Source organism: Sapajus apella, unplaced genomic scaffold (genome assembly GCF_009761245.1).
Source record: "Sapajus apella isolate SASKATOON/1434 unplaced genomic scaffold, GSC_monkey_1.0 scaffold36, whole genome shotgun sequence".
Taxonomy (NCBI): domain Eukaryota; kingdom Metazoa; phylum Chordata; class Mammalia; order Primates; family Cebidae; genus Sapajus; species Sapajus apella.
The window spans coordinates 16,642,742-16,658,939 of record NW_022436976.1 but is presented as its reverse complement, the minus strand read 5'-3'; the positions used below and the strand labels follow the sequence as shown (position 1 = coordinate 16,658,939).

At 38.0% G+C, this 16,198-nt stretch overlaps 1 long non-coding RNA gene across 1 annotated transcript in view; it reads right to left on the bottom strand.

Annotated features, from left to right (window-relative positions):
* Positions 1 to 9,624: 9,624 nt before the first annotated feature.
* LOC116563854 overlaps positions 9,625 to 16,198 on the bottom strand; it is a 16,878-nt gene continuing 10,304 nt past the window's right edge. The window contains exon 3 of the long non-coding RNA XR_004274602.1: positions 9,625 to 9,711. This is a non-coding gene — a long non-coding RNA (uncharacterized LOC116563854). The remainder of the gene's footprint in view (positions 9,712 to 16,198) is intronic.

The following is a 16,198-nucleotide window of genomic DNA, read 5'->3' as shown; positions in this document are numbered from 1 at the left end:
CACTTCTACATGAGGATATCCCTAGTCCTCTCATGGGGCTGTTATTTATATATTTTCCTGCATTTCAGCAAGCTCTTGTACTAACCTCTACTTATACTTGTTGCATTGGGTTATAAGCAAATTTTAAATGTTATTCCTTCCTACTAGACTATGAAATTATGGCATGCAGGGAAAACATCCTACTTATTTTTGTGTTGTCATTATTCAGTGCCTGACACATACTAGCTGCTCAACAAATAAATATTTGTTATCTGAATGAAATAATGTTAGAAAGTTATTTACTGGGGATTATTTAAAAATTGATGTCAACTCCGTATGACAAAATATTTCTTCCACAAGCTTTCTGCTCTTATTCAAACAACTACCACTGGATACCATCTCAAATTTTCACAAGACTAAGAGCTAAATGGTATTAACTTTATACTTAAAACATTTGACAAAATTGAAGGCTGTTTTCTATTTATGAGATGAGTTGGTTTAACTGAAGAAGAAATTACAAGACGCTGATAAGATAGAAAGAAAAAGGAGTTTTGTTTTTCCTTTTTTCCCTTTTAAACACAATGGCTGGAATAACCCAGGTGTCGTCTGAAATGTTGATGACTTCGCCTGAAAGTGGAATTATCTCACCATCTGCAGTTGGTGCAATTTAGTTGACTTTGGGAGTGAATGATCTATAGGTTTACCTGACACCTGTAGCCAAGCTCTGTCTGCACAACAGAGTAACCATTTAAAGAAGGGCCAGCATTCTTTCCAACTTTTTGCTATTTCACTTAAAGGAGATATTAAAGACTAACAGTGTTGAATTTTACCTGAGTTTTGTGCTCCTAGAAAACAGCAATGATTAAGAAATCCTTCAATCCTTTTGTATTTTAGGAAATTGCTTGTTACAAAAAACCATCCTTTCCTATGCGATTTAGGTAAGACTCCCAGATGACCTCCTTGTTTTTCCTATGATGAAGCCAGATGCAGATCCTCCAAATTATCATTATTTGTCTTCTAAATGATTAAAGTGTTTACCCCCACTCGCCAATCTGAACAAAATGCCTACTAATTTGACTTGACCTAACTCTCTATGGGCTTCTCTGCTTCCTTGGGCTCCTGAATTGGGCCCACTCTGGAGCATAATAAGCAAGCATGGAGAGCTTAATTATGCATTAGAATATGGAAAAACTCCATTTAAAACCCCATCCAATAGCATGTCTATTCAGCTATCTAGTCATGCCCACCTGCTTATCCATCTTCCCATACTCATGCACCAAGGCATCAGGATAGATAAAGAGGTAAGTCATGATTTTCTTCTTGTCAAAATGCACTGGTCTGATGCAATAATTTTTACTTTAGAACCATCGCAGAATTAGTCTTCATGACAGTTTATTAAGAGCAGAGGGATGAGAAGAGTAATACAGCACCGTTCATACACTGAGTAGAGTTGCTCCTATGGGCTAAAGAATGTGCTAGGATTTTACTTCTCAACAAAATTGGAAAAACACAGAATTAAAATGTAACTAATAATTTATTACTTAAATAAGGCAACAATGGGTCAAGTTTGAGATTTAGTTACGGGAACCAGTCAACACACAAAAGTAGATTATCAATTATCAGACTTTTCTTAATTTAAATAGGTAGAAGCACAAGGCATTAGACACTTCAATTTCTGGGCATATTACCCTAGGAATTACAGAGAGAAAAATGCAGAAAATTATAGAGGATAATTGTGTAATACAAATGACATGCTGGCTTTTAAAAAACTGATTTACTTGCCTTCAGTTGGGCCCTGGATACAGATGGAGGCACTCAACTCTTTTTTGCGTGAAGGGTAAAATCTTAGGCGGCTCTACTTAGCATGATTGATGGATTTTTTTCTCAATTGCATGATTCTCAATTAGAGTTCTTTATCCAAGGTATTTGTTAATTGAGATATCACTGTGCAAGGCAGCGCAGTATGCAGTACATTCATTTTAAAATCTCCATTTTAAAAATGGCATTGTTCATTTGGCTTGAAATTCTACATAATACCAGAATGTTTAGGTTTTGTAAGTTTACAAATTGAATGTTTTACTATGTCCCAATTCTAAGCATTTTATAGAAATTATCTTTTGCCTGCATAGTCTAATCACATTGCTAAGAAATATAAATGTGATTAGAAATACTTTGATGTTCAATGTAAACACAATGACTCTAAAAAGTGATATTTATGGCTAATATGTGTGCTGCATTTTTCTCTGTCTGAGCTATCATAGCCTTAAAAACTGGAAATAGCTACACTTACAGTAATGAAGATAGAATATTCAATAAAAATTAAAGATAAAACAAGAAACTAACACTTCTCAAATTCTACCATTACAACAGTGGAGACAAAAAATAAGAATATCAAGAGAAGGAAATAGAAACCTGTCAGCAATTAAAATTTAACTATAAAAAGAATAGTACTAGGGTGGGTGTAGAAACACTGAAAAGCCATCATTTGGCACATGTCTTCTCATGCAGCATTTTACCAAGCACTCATCACTTAACCAAAACACAACAGTTACTTTTACACAACTATTAATATTACAGTATCTCCAAATTCATATGAATAGGGATTCACAATTGCTGGATAGAATAGTACTCCTGTTCTGCATTATGCTAATTTTATTTTGAAAGTGTTTTCTCTTAATTACATTGGCTAGCCACCTATTTAAAAAATTAAGGTTATGTTTCTTTTAAAAGGCAAGAGTTGCTGTGAAATTTTCTGGACCTAATGCACTGAAACCAGATTTGGCTATTTCCAGTATAGGCTGCTACTCCTCAAATAATCTTTGTCAACTTCAATTCTTCTACCCACTTCAATTGTCTTTTTAAAATCCTATTTATAAAATATGGCCATGGAAGAAACAATGCCATGTTTCAAAACATATTCCTGATCTTATAGAACAACACTCCAACTTCACAAGATTTTGCCTCCCACATGACACTATAATCAATTAGTTAATGGGCCGTTTCTATATCTGATAAGGCCAGCTGCAACATGGTAATTAAGAAACACTGAATCCTATGGTTTTAAGCCATTGCTATGCTTCTTTTGCTGTAAAATTATTTCCTCAGGAGCAGTGTTTTGTAGCCTATTATGCTATAAATCAGACATTTTAGGAGTCCACATATGGAAGCACTGCAAGTATGGCAGGTGTATTCATATAAAGAATAAGTGTCTAACGGGTTAGGATAAACCATCGCCTACTTCATGAGAGAGGGGCTCTGATGGAATTATACTGCTACCACTGCATTGATGGTTGAACACATGCATAGTCTTCAACCCCTGATGCCACATCCATTTGACCCTTGAGCAAGCACCATCTATTAGGTTTCTTAGGGCTGCCATAACAAATTATCCCAAACTGAGTGGCTTAAACCAACAAAATTTTTTGCATTTATACTTATGGAAGCCAGAAGTCAAAAATCATGGTGTTGGTATGATTGGTTCCTACTGGAGGGCCTTAAAGAAAAATCCATTCCATCCCTCATCCCTGAATTTTGGAAACTGCCGACAACCTTTGGTGCTCCTTGACATAACTTCAATCTCTTCCTCCATCCTAAATGACCTCTTCCCTGTGTATATTTGTGTCACAAATCTCCCTCTTCTTTCTCTTTAAATGATACAAATCACTGAAATTAGAGATCACCACTAAATCTAGGATATTATCTAGAGCTGCTTAAATGAATTGCATCTGCAAAGACTATTTCCAACTGAGATTATATATACAGATACCAGGTTCTAGGATTTAGTAATATCTTTTGCTAAGACATAATTCCATTCTACACACCAGTTGAAGAAAAGTGATTGAACTTGAATGACCACAACTAAAAGTATTTTTCTTTTCTCCCTGAATATCTAGAGATATTTCTTACCTGAACACTCTGTTATTCACATGAGGCACAAACATCACCATAATCTGGCCTGTCTTAAGATGACCACCCATATGCCTCATCTGTACATCTTTTTGTTAACAATTCACCAAACTTTTCACTCCAGGTCTTGACCATTTGGCCAAACCATTAGTCATGCTCTATGAATCAGTGTAGGTATATTTAGTGTAGATCCATTCATTGCAGATTCATCATCTCTCAAATCATCAGTAAGATGTACTGCTTTAATTTCTGATGTTCTTTCTTTAATTCCTTCAAGAGAATCCTTACTTTATTTTTTAGGAAATTCCTTAAGAGGACTTTAATGTTGCGATAGTTCCTTCTGGCTAGTGCCAGCATATTGTACAGAATAATTAGTAAGCCCAGACAGAGTATTTTTCTCCCTCAGTCAACTAGTTGTAAGAAACTTTCTATGACAGGGGTTGGTACACTATGGCCCATGGGCCAAATCTCGACCTCTGCCTGTTTTTATAAATAAAGTTTTAGGAAAACACAATTATTCACTTGTTTAAATATGGCCTGTGACTGCTTACACACTATAATGGCAAAATTGAATAAGTATGATCAAGACCATAAGTCCACAAGCCTAAAATATTTATTTAGCCCTTTACAGAAAAAGTTTGCAAACTTGTTCTTTGGGGTCTTAGAAATCGGTTGAAAGAAAGTAAACAATATACTTTTCATAGTAGTCCAAGATCATGACATTTCATTATGTCTTCAAAACCTATTCATGCCCAATCTTGTATATCTACTGCAACTTGTTGATGACGTACTGTATACTCACTGATCTGTTACAAATTTTTTTCTTGCTTAGGTACCTCTTAAAACTATTAAGCTTGTGGGTTATTTAGTAATTGAATATGTGAAGCACCCATTAATAGAGTATATGTTGTTTGTGAAATCCAGGTACGTCTACTAAACATATGCCTTTTTGTTCGTAATAGATTGTACCACTAAGAAAATTATTTTTCATTTTGTTTATGTCTCATTACTATATTCAAACAAACCTTAGTAAATCTCCAGAGTTTTCACAAATATGTCTTCCACACTGGGATTTTTGTGTTTTGCCAAGTCTTTTAAGACATTTCTTGCAATGATGTCTAATTAACAGTATGTTGTTAATGCAAGGGGCCAGTGGGCGTTTTTGTAAAGCAAAATGGCCAACAGTCTTGTAATATAGATCACGACAAAGAGTCAAAGAGCTGACATATGTCTGAGATAACACTAAGGCAAACAGTTGTCACTGTCAGACGAAATCAAACTCTTTCTTCTAGTCATCACTAACCAGTGTTAGAAGAGCATTTTTCAACCCAGTAACTCTGTACCAAATGCCAGTGGCTGTGTTGATTTGCTCCAATTAAGAGCTCAATCTGTAACAGAAGCTGCAATTGGAGTAACCACCTGGTTAGGTTTAAGATAATGCATAGTCTTTCTCCAGGACCCATAGGACTTTTTCATAAGTCAAAAAGTGAGTTAACTGAAGATGTTATAGGAATCACTACTTTGCATCCTTCAAATCTCTGATAGTGGCACTGCTTCCTGAAATGCCCCAGAGATGCAGTATTACATTTGATTTTCTATTTTAGTAGGTATTGACATTTCAGTGGATTCTACTTGGTCTTTCATAATAATAAACCTCACTGAACAGGTCAGAAAGCCAATGTGGGGATTTTACAAGTTGCCAAAAATGTCTATTTCAACTACACTTTCAGGAACTGATTATGTCTGCATAATCACTGCAACTGTATTTGAGAAGGTCTTAGACCAAAATTCAATTTAACACCTGACCTCCTATTTGGACTATTGAACTACTGTGTTATTTTAGGTCTCTGAGGATTAATGTCAAATCAGAGCCATTGTTTAGTAATCCTCCAAAGGTCTAGATGTTTCCCTTCATTTCTTCAATTTCTTTAGCAAAGATGAAGATTTACAGTATTACTTGTGACAGTATTGCAAGGGAATCTGATTTCCCCTTAAATAAAGTGACTCTTGATCTGTGTTATTTTAGGCATCGGGACCAGAAAAAAAAGCCATTGTGACAACTCAAGTCAGAGCTCCGAGTACCAGATCTAAAGTTTTATTTTTATGTTATTTAGAGCATGTAATGTTTTAGTAGGCTCTTGAGCTTTCATTCCTAGGAACACCACGCTTACTTAGCCACTGCCAAAACTCCCTGCAGGTGAAACATTGTAATTGCTCTCTGGTTTTGCTGCCATTTTGTTAATACCCCACTCTGTATGTGTTTTGAGTACTATCAACAGACTTCCTCTCTTCCAACATCCTATTACCCAAATATGGATACATTCTGAGGTTCTGACGTTGGGACTTAAAGATGCAAATTTGGGCAGGAAGGATAGAATTCAGTCCATAACTGTCAGGTAAGTGCAGCCATACCAAATTCATCTCAGTGTAAGGCGATTTCCTCCTCCTTGTTCTAGTACAATCTCACAGGAATTTCTTATTCTTTGCCGATATAAATTGTCAAAATCTTGCAAAACTTTCAGTGGCTACATTATCTCCTTGATACTGAGACTTTATATTTGTTCCACTGGGGCATATCTGAGGTATCTGATGCTAGTTAAATGGAAATAGAAGCTAGGGGGATCAAGATTGAGAAAATAGGAATCATTAGATAAGGTCATTGATGCTCTTCAAGTGAGAGATGTCTCATTTCCTAAAATAAAGAAAGGGTTGCTCTTACAGTCAAGGGAGGCTCATGATTATATGGGAGTTCTGTTGTAACTGAGCGAGTTAGGAGGAATACACCACGCTTTGAGTTTTAAATTAAGAGTGTTTTATTGATTTGCAGGCAACCGAGAGATGCCTAATGCTTAAAATTCTCTCAGTCCCCGAGGAAGGGGCTTATTTTTTATACCTCGATTTAGGTAGGGGAGGGGGGTCTAGCTGAAGTGGAATTTTACAGAAGCAGAAAAGCCCGTTAGAGGAAGGGGCTGCGGGCACAGGTGTCACCAAGTAGTGGGGTGTTTAGGCTCCTTCTATACAATGATTAAAGGGAAAGTTTTTTCTTACAATGAGGGGAGGTGAGGTGGGAGGGGGTATGGGGTTATGCCAAGCAGTATGCGGTTACAATGGTGACAAGTGTTAAGAACAGTACACTTTAACACTTCTAAGTGCAGCATAACCCAGTTAAGCACTTAGAGGGGCTGTGGTAGGGAAGGGGAAGCCAGGTTGGAGTTTACAGCTAAAATGGAGTTAGTGATGCTAGCCCAGGGTAGGTTATTACATTCCACACTTGTGTTTTGGGGGAGTTAAAACATTCACTCCTTAGTTATAAGGGGGTTAGAGTGGCTTTTGAGATACATGAGTTTAACAGAATTTATGCACTGCCTTATAAAAGTAAGGAGCCAGTTTAATATGCAGGGTTTAAAGATTAAACTTAATGGAGAAGGAGAAGAGGTTTTACTAGCCCAGTTACTAAAGGTAGTTAACCATGGGCTTTAGTTGAACATGTTTTGGAACTATGAGGTATTTTTTTGATTTTGTTGGCGTTTATTTATATTGTTTTGGACCTTTTGGAGGGTGTTTTTTATGACTCTGGAGTTGTTAGTATAAAAACAACTTTTATTCAGTGCTGCACATAAAGCTTTTTGGGAGAGGAATACTAGATTTAAGCCTTGGCGATTTTGGAGAACAACTTTAAAGATTTTACTTATGTAACATTTTTATGGCAGATTGAATATTTTTTAATTTAGAATTTATTTGTTGAGTTTTAGGAGGTTTTGGGCTCCCTCCTTTGGCATACTGACTGAAGTAAGGAAAAACTTTTTGGCCTTCCTTTAAATAAGGTCCCTTTTGTTAGAAGAAAAAAGAGGAGAAGCTGTTGACAATTATTTTAGGTGGGCCGGTGAGTCCAAAGTATGGATTTAACCAGTGAGGTTAGGACCTGAGATTTTTTAGAGAAAGGTGCGATTTTGAGCCTTCCAGTTGTACAGGTTAGAAGTAGAAAAAGGGACATAGACCAAAAACGGGACAGCTTTGCGCTACCTGGTGGGGGTGGTGGCTCCCTTAAGGGGAGGAGTGGGGCAGCCTCCTCCAGCCGAGGCCGCAGTTGGGAGGCGATAGGCGGAGAGACCACAGGAGGACGAGGAGAAGGAGGGGATCCCAGCGGAGCAGGAGGCTGAGGTGGGAGCAAAGGAGAAGTCCGGCTCAGCCAAGGAGGGGTCAGACTAGTTGCTGGGGAGAGGGCTGTGACAGTTTAGGCACCGACAACCTTTATGGGGTCAGAAATTCCAGACTGGTGGATGCTTAGCACAATTTTTTTTGTTAACAACAACTGATTTGTTTTTGACAGAAAAGACAGACTGAGATGGCCAGCCCAAACGGCTAATGAGGGATTTGACTTCCTGAGATCGGAATTCTGCACTAAGGACCTTGAAAAAGTTTCACCCAATTGTTTCACGCAATAAGGACGACGGGACATAAAAATTTAAACGCTAGAGACAAACGGAACAGACAGGAAACATACAAATCCAGATGTTAGGAACAAAACAGGACAACTGACACAGGTAGATAAATGATCATGGCAGATTTAAAGACACAGGACTGGATTCTTAGACGCGAGCCTCTAAGGTTCCTACGCACTCACATGGATGCACACATTTATTCAGAGGTTATGACAGTTTTTTTACACTTTGTAAACAGTTGGAACCCTGAAGAAATTTTTGCCTTCTTTGTAAATGTTTTAAATTAGACAGAACCCAGGGACCCTGTCCTCCAGCGTTTTGGAGTAGTGATAGAGTTTAGAGGGGTGCCCTCGTTAGGGCTGAACCCCTCTAGATTAGACAGACGGGCAGAAGCAGGACCTCGGGCACCCGGAGTCCAGAAGCAGAAAGAACCAGGAACTTTAGATTCCCAGAGTTTAAAGACAGAACCAGGACCAGGGACTCTGGGGCACGCAGAATCCAAAAACCAGAACCAGGGACTCTTCCAGAGTTTAAAAACTAAAACCAGGGACTTTTCCAGAGTTTAAAACCAGAACCATGACTCTTCTAGAGTCCAATACCAGCTAAAAACGAGAACCAGGACCAGGGACTCTAGGGCACCTGGAGTCCAAAACCCAGAACCAGGGACTCTTCCAGAGTTTAAAAACTAGAACCAGGGACTCTTCCAGAGTTTAAAACCAGAACCAGGGACTTTTCCCGCGTTTAAAGAGAGAACCAGGACTCTTCCACAGTCCAAAACCAGCCAAAAACGAGATCCAGGACCAGGGACTCTGGGGCACCCAGAGCCCAAAGTTACGGGAATCACCCTAGTCAATTCCGGCGTCCCAGTAATTGGATGATCCTGTAACTTCCAGGAATAGCCAGATGAGGCCTGACTTACCTTCTCCGCGGAGCAGGACCAGGGACTCCGAAGAATAATTCGGTGGAGCGCACGGGGAGTCGATCCGCTCTCCTCCGGTAAGGGGTGGTTTATGGGGCCCTGGAACGCCTCAGTGGGCGCCTCCTCTGTAGTCTGCCTCCTCCCGCGTGGGATCCCTGAACGAGCCCAGTTTGCACCTGGTGGTAAATTTCTCACAGGGGCTTCCAAATGATGTAAATTAGCGAGTTAGAAGGAACACGACGCGCTCTGAGTTTCAAATTAAGAGTTCTTTATTGATTTGCCAGCCACCAAGAGCTGGCTAATGCTTAAAATTCTCTCGGCCCGGAGGAAGGGGCTTGATTATTTTTTATACCTTGATTTAGGTAGGGGAGCCTAGCTGAAGCGGAATTTTACAGAAGCAGAAAAGCAGGTTAGAGGAAGGGGCTGCGGGCACAGGTGTTACCAAGAAGGCGGGTGTTTAGGCTCCTATACAATGATTAAAGGGAAATTTTTTTCTTACAACGGGGGTGGTGGGTATGCTAAGCAGAATGCGGTTACAATGGTTGCAAGTGTTCGGAACAGTAGGCTTTAACACTTCTAAGTGCAGCATGACCCAGTTATGCACATAGAGGGGCTGTGGTAGGGAGGGGGAAGCCGGGTTAAAGGTTACAGCTAAAATAAAGTTAGTAATGCTAGCCCAAGGTAGGTTACTACAGTTCAAAGTTCTCTAATCCATCAAATCCACCTGAATATAATTCTCATTCTCAAGGTGGCACACCTTTACAGTCATTGCTTTAATATCGGAGACATGGCAAAGCTGAATTCAACTTATGTTGTAATTCTATAACCTGCATAAAAGTCTTTGTATCACCAGTGTAGTAGGTATTCAGAATCTCAAGAAGTTTTTCATCACTGACCCTGCTTAAGAGAGTGGGATAAGAAACACCGAAAGCCCAGCTACTCAGTCAAGATACTTGGTCCTAGATAAGAGTATCAAATTACACAGAAGCGACTCAAGGTTTTTAATGGAGGAAGAAATTTAATTCAGGGTTTTATTTTTAGTTTGTTTTTCCATTTCAGAAATGAGAGAGAGAATTCCAGAAGTTTAGATAACAAAAATGTTAGGAGGGCTAAAGGAACAAAAGAGCTTTTGCTATTATCCTTGAATTTAAGAAACATGTCATAATAATCAGGAGTCCAAAGGTTCCCACAGAGCTGATATTCCTCAAACTGCCAACTCTATTCTTTCACAGGAGCTGAGTGGCTCTCCTCAGTATGGCCACTTCTGGAGCTGTTACCTGCAAGTGGCCTTGCTGCAGCTATTGCTGTTGCTGCTTCCTAAGGCAGAGTGGCTCCTATCTTCCTTCTGCCTGCTAATCTCAAATGAGTGACTCTCACAGTCTCTAGAAATACTCCTTCACAGCATTTATTTTTGTTGACTTGTTTTCCCAACAGGATATTTCTAACCTATAAATATGTTTAAGGAAGTAAAAGTGAGGAGAAATTTCTAATACATCTGAGCATAGACATCTGTGGTCTGTGGCTTCGTGGATCCTCTCTTTACTGGACTCTGTCAACTTCAACAACCAAGGAAGGCCTCTCCTCACTGCTTCTCTAGATTTAGCTGACCACCCATAATTTTTTGGTAGATAGGTCAATGTTACTGATTAAACTGCAGTCAAATTACTATCCTATATTCAAATATGAGTTATCTGGTTTTTAAAAAATCTAACAAATAGTGCTTTAAAAGTACAAGCACATTAATCTTAATATGGACTTTATGAAACAAATATAGGCATGCTTCATATAATCACAGTTGAATCAATGATGGGCCACATATATGATGGTGGTCCTATAAGATTACAATGGAGCTATATGATGGAATAGACAATACCACCTAGGTTTGTGTATGCACACTCTGTGATGTTCACATGACAAAATTACCTAATGATGCATTTCTCAAATTATACTTATGTCATGAAGTGATGCATGCATGTAATATTATTGCCTCCATCTTATAGAGGAGAATTGAGGCAAATAAGGTTGAATAACTTGTTTAAGGGCATATATTTAATAAATGATAGAGCTGGGGCTATCAGCTCAGGCAGTCTGACTCCAGAGGCCATGCTCTTAACCAAGATGCTATGCTGCCTATGAAGTTAAAATTCTATAATTTTATAATCTATTTTATGTTTCATAATTCAGTTTCATAGGGTGAAATTTCTCTTGTTTTTGTCTCTATCTCACCTTTACTGAACCTCCCCAATGCACATGTGTGTACACATCACATCTGTGTACATTTGTGCATGCACACATACACACGTGTACATACTTCAGGCTTCAGAAATATTGAATTGTTGGTGGTTCTCATAGCACAACCTGTTGCTTCCTACTTAAATTCTTTGGCATTTGCCTCTTCTCCCTAGTATGCCTTCCCTTACCTTATTAGCCTAAAGAGCTCTTCTTTTATGTGTGAAATTCTCCTCCCCCACTCTGCACATACCCCAGAGTTTGTAGGTTTTTTTTAATCAATGAAGTTTGTATGAACTTCTACTATTGCAGTTGTTGTTTATATGTCTGCCTCTGTTATTACACTACATGCCCAATAAAAAGCAACATCAGGTCTCATTTATAGACCCAGCGCCTAGGATAGTTCCTGGTACACAGTATATATTCTATAAATATTTTGTCATGTTTAACTGAAAGCCATTTTTTCATTCCTTTTCTTAAAACCATCTTCAAAAAGTCTCTATTGACTGCATTTTTAAAAACCTAAAATTCCTTAGCACAGTGGTAAACCCTCCTTAGTTTGCCCACAATTTATTTTTCCAACTTCAACTCTCATACACACTAGTTTCAGCAGGTAAAAACACACACTAGTAAAAAAAAAAAAACACACTAGTTTGGGCTTCCGCAAAACAAAACTGGGGTCACTTGAAGGTTTCAGAACACAATTTTTGGGGGGAGCAAAATTCACCATTTTACAAACAAATCTTGTGGTTTTCTGCTTTTGTGCTTTTTCTTACATTATCTTCTTTATCTAGAATGCGTTCTCCAGTTTTCACTGTTATCTGAATTCTGCTGAGCTTTCAATGCTCCGCTTAAATGCCATTCCCCATTAAACTGTCTTTTATTCTCTAAATCAGATAAAATTTACCTTGTTATCTTCTGTTTGACCGCTCACTATACTTAGCTCCCCCGCTAATTTATAAACAGCCATGCTTTATTTCATTCAATGCATTATTAGCTTCATGGAGGCAGGCACCAGCAACTCTGCATTTTCCTTATCAGCTTCTCAAAGCATTTTGCATTGACTATTGCCCCCATACAATTTCCCAGTAGTTCCTATTGCACTGACACAGTAGAGTAGTACTCCTGTCCACATTCTTACTCATTGCTAAGTGTAAACACATATATTTTATGACACAATAGTAATTAAGGGATGATAATAGCAGAATAAATATGGTTTACCAGTCACATTCCATTAATAAGCACGTAGATTCAGAAAACTTGAAAAAATAAAGTCAGAGTGTAATACAAGTGGCTACCATTACTAAGTGCTTACACTATGTTATCCACTGATCTAATAGTGTAGGCTTTAGCATCCTTAGTTTTGAGATAAGAAAACCAAGGCTCAGAATGTTTAAGAAACATGCCTAAGATCACACATTTAATAAACAGAAGAGCTTTGAGTTAAATCCTGGTCAGTCTCCTGCACCTATGCTCATAACACAACACTATATTTCCCACTTTTCATATACAAATGCATTACCCTGAGCATTTTACGTATACTATTACATTTGATCCTTATGACAACCTTGTGAGGTAGGTATTATATTCTTCATTTTACAAAGGAGAAAACTGAGATTCTGAAAAATTAATTTATTTCCTAAAATTTATACAGCCAGTAAGCGGTAGAGTTAAAATTTGAATTAGGACCAACTCATGTCCATCTTAATACTAAATTCTAAGCTGTCTTCTGCGTGAATTCTTCTGCTCTAGCACGTTTTTTCCTTTTCAGCTGTGGACTCTGGAGTCTGGAGAGGAAGTCATAACAGACTCACCAATTTTCTTCTGCCAGACAAAGGACTTTGAATGCCCTAATTTACCAGGTATTATCCATCTCATACTGCTAAACAATTTCTTGTCTTTCCTGGCCTTGGAGTAGAAGAAAGAGCCTAAATCTACATCTAATTGATTTATTGGGCACCTAGTTCTTATTTCATGAATCATTTTTGGAAGGATTATTGATTCAAGTGTGGGCTGATTTGTAATTGGTTTCTCTCTTTCTCAAGATAATATTTATAGTTAAATTGATCAGCAGTTAGGTAAATAACTCATGGCAGGTATACATGCACTTAAATTCTCAATCAGTGTCTAACGTTTTGGCTTTGATAGAAACCCTATGTTTAGTGATTTGTTGAGACACACTAAGGTTTCTAAAGGGGAGAAACCCATACTCTCAGGCAACAAGCAGTAAGGTAAACATGCAGGTTGGTGCTAATTCCCAGGAAGGGAAGGAGGACTGAATCCCTAGCCTGGCCTGGCCCTGAAGTAAGCAGCCAGGCCTCACCACACTGCATCTGACCATTAGAGCAGATGCCCCAGAGAAAAGGCAGCTGCATATTGGCATCCTAGCTAATTTCTTTACCAAACTAGCATGCTTATGATAAAAATAATAGGAACAGTAATGCCTTTCACAGTTAATAGTTGTAAAGGACTTTTCTCATGGCTGTGCTTGTCAAGTTCCATGGGCATATTCCTTGGAGATATGTAGATACTCCAGAGGTTGGCACAGCTTCTTAGAATATCAATTCTGTTCTGTTTTAAGTAATGTAAAACATTATTTCACATTAAGTCAAACATAGGTGTTTTATGAAGTAGACTGAAAAATACGCATAAAATTTTAAGATAAAGCTACAACTTCAAAGAAACATCTTAAGTTTTACCTATAAGTTGTTTCAGTTAACTTGAATTATTCATTCAGAATCTTGTGGGGGATGCTTTCACTCTCTTTTGCCATTGGCTGTACTTATGAAGAAAGTTTGGAATGGATTGATAGTTGATTTGAAGTTTATAAATCAGAAAAAATGATTTTATAATTTTACTAAGCATATCAGAATGATTTTTATGGTTATAGGCTAGGCATTTTAAGATTTGCAAGTATATCTGTAATTCTTGCCTTTCCCACCATTCACTTTAAAACTACTCAAAACTCTGGGTATTTCATGGAGCATGTGGGAAATAAGTGGGTGCTCTAAGAAGATGAAACAACCCACCACAGTCTACCTTTGTGCTTTCCATGAATGTTCCATTAGCATTCACTGACCATTTATTGTCTTTTTTTTTTTAATCTCTTTGATTAACTGTTGTGACTTAGTAAGCTCTTTGGATGGCATAAGTGATCAGTTGATATTTTAAATAACCAAGGGCTCACTTTTTCAAACTGCAGGTCATAACAATCTATAATTAGCAGTAATTCTGCCAACATTCCCTGGTTTCTTTCATAACTTCATCTCATAATTATAGCTTATGTGGTACTTGGTCATTCTAGCCTAAATGTTTTATCATATTTGTCATTTGCAACTTCTCTTCTAAGGCAGACAGACCTTCAACTGACAGCTGTTTCCTTCAACGGGTACAATAGCACATAGCATTTGGGAAGGTATTACTGAATGATTTAACACATGCCCTCTGATGTCTGTAGACCTGGATTTTAGTCCCAGATCTACAACTGACAAGCAAGTTCTTTAATTTTTCTAGAATCAATTTCTTGCTAGTATAATGAATACGATATCCTCATGAAACTGATGTGAGAATTAAATAAAACAATTATTTAAAAAGCATTCTGTTCTTAGAACATGTGATCAAAAATGATAGTCATATTTATTATTGTTGATATTTTTGTTTTTAATATTTAAGTATAGTATTAAAAGTTCAAAAACCTTATTATTACAACTCAGTAAAGTTTAATAAAGTTGTTCCATTGTGGGCAGGCCTATGCAAACCTACCCTCAAAGTCTAAGGAAGCTGAGAGGACAAATAATGTGGCTGACATATACAGTTTCTCAGAAAGAAACATATAAACATATAATGGGCATTTACAATCAGAAGCCATGTCTGTGTCTTAGGGAGCAGCAAGACAAGACGGTGAGTCTGCATGCCATTGTGCCCCAGACTGAGAGAAAGAATATATGTGCTTCAGAAGGGATGTGTAGGATAATTGCTTAAGGGTAGGATTCTAAGACATCAAAGCTGTCTTTACCTAAGGTCAGGATTCACAGTAAGTACATGCTCTTACACGAGGAAGAGTAGATATAACAGAAATCTTAGAGGCCTTTCCCAAACCAGGGTTAATCAGAAGTCCACATGGTGGATTAGTATCCAAGATGGAGTTGCTTTAGCCTTCACGAAAGTAAATACAGCCACTTAGGTCAAGATATCTGTACTCTTAAAACCTTGCTCATGCCTTCATTCAGTTATTAACCATCTTAAGTAAATGATATTTTTACTTGTATCATCATGCTGTGGCTTGAATGTCCCCTCCAAAACTCATGTTGAAATTTAATTGCCATTGCAACAGTGCTGAGAGATGGGACCTTTAAGAGATGATTAGGTCATAAGGACTCTGCCCTCATGAATGGTTTTATGCTGTTATTTCAGGGGTAGATTAGTTTTCTTGAGAGTAATTTCCTGAAAAAAGGAAGAAGTTTGGCCTTCGTTCTCTCTCTGTCTCATGTACTTGCTTGCCCTTCTGCTTTCCACCATGGAATGATGCAGCATGAAGGCCTTTGCCAGAATTAGGTGCCATGCTCTTGAACTCCTCAGCCTCCATAACTGTGAGCCAAATAAACTTCTATTGTTTATGTATTAGCCAGTCTGTGATACTCTGTTACAGCAGCTGAAAATGGACTGAAACAGAAAATCAGTATTGAGAATAAGATTGTTGCCATTAAGAAAACAAAATGTAGGC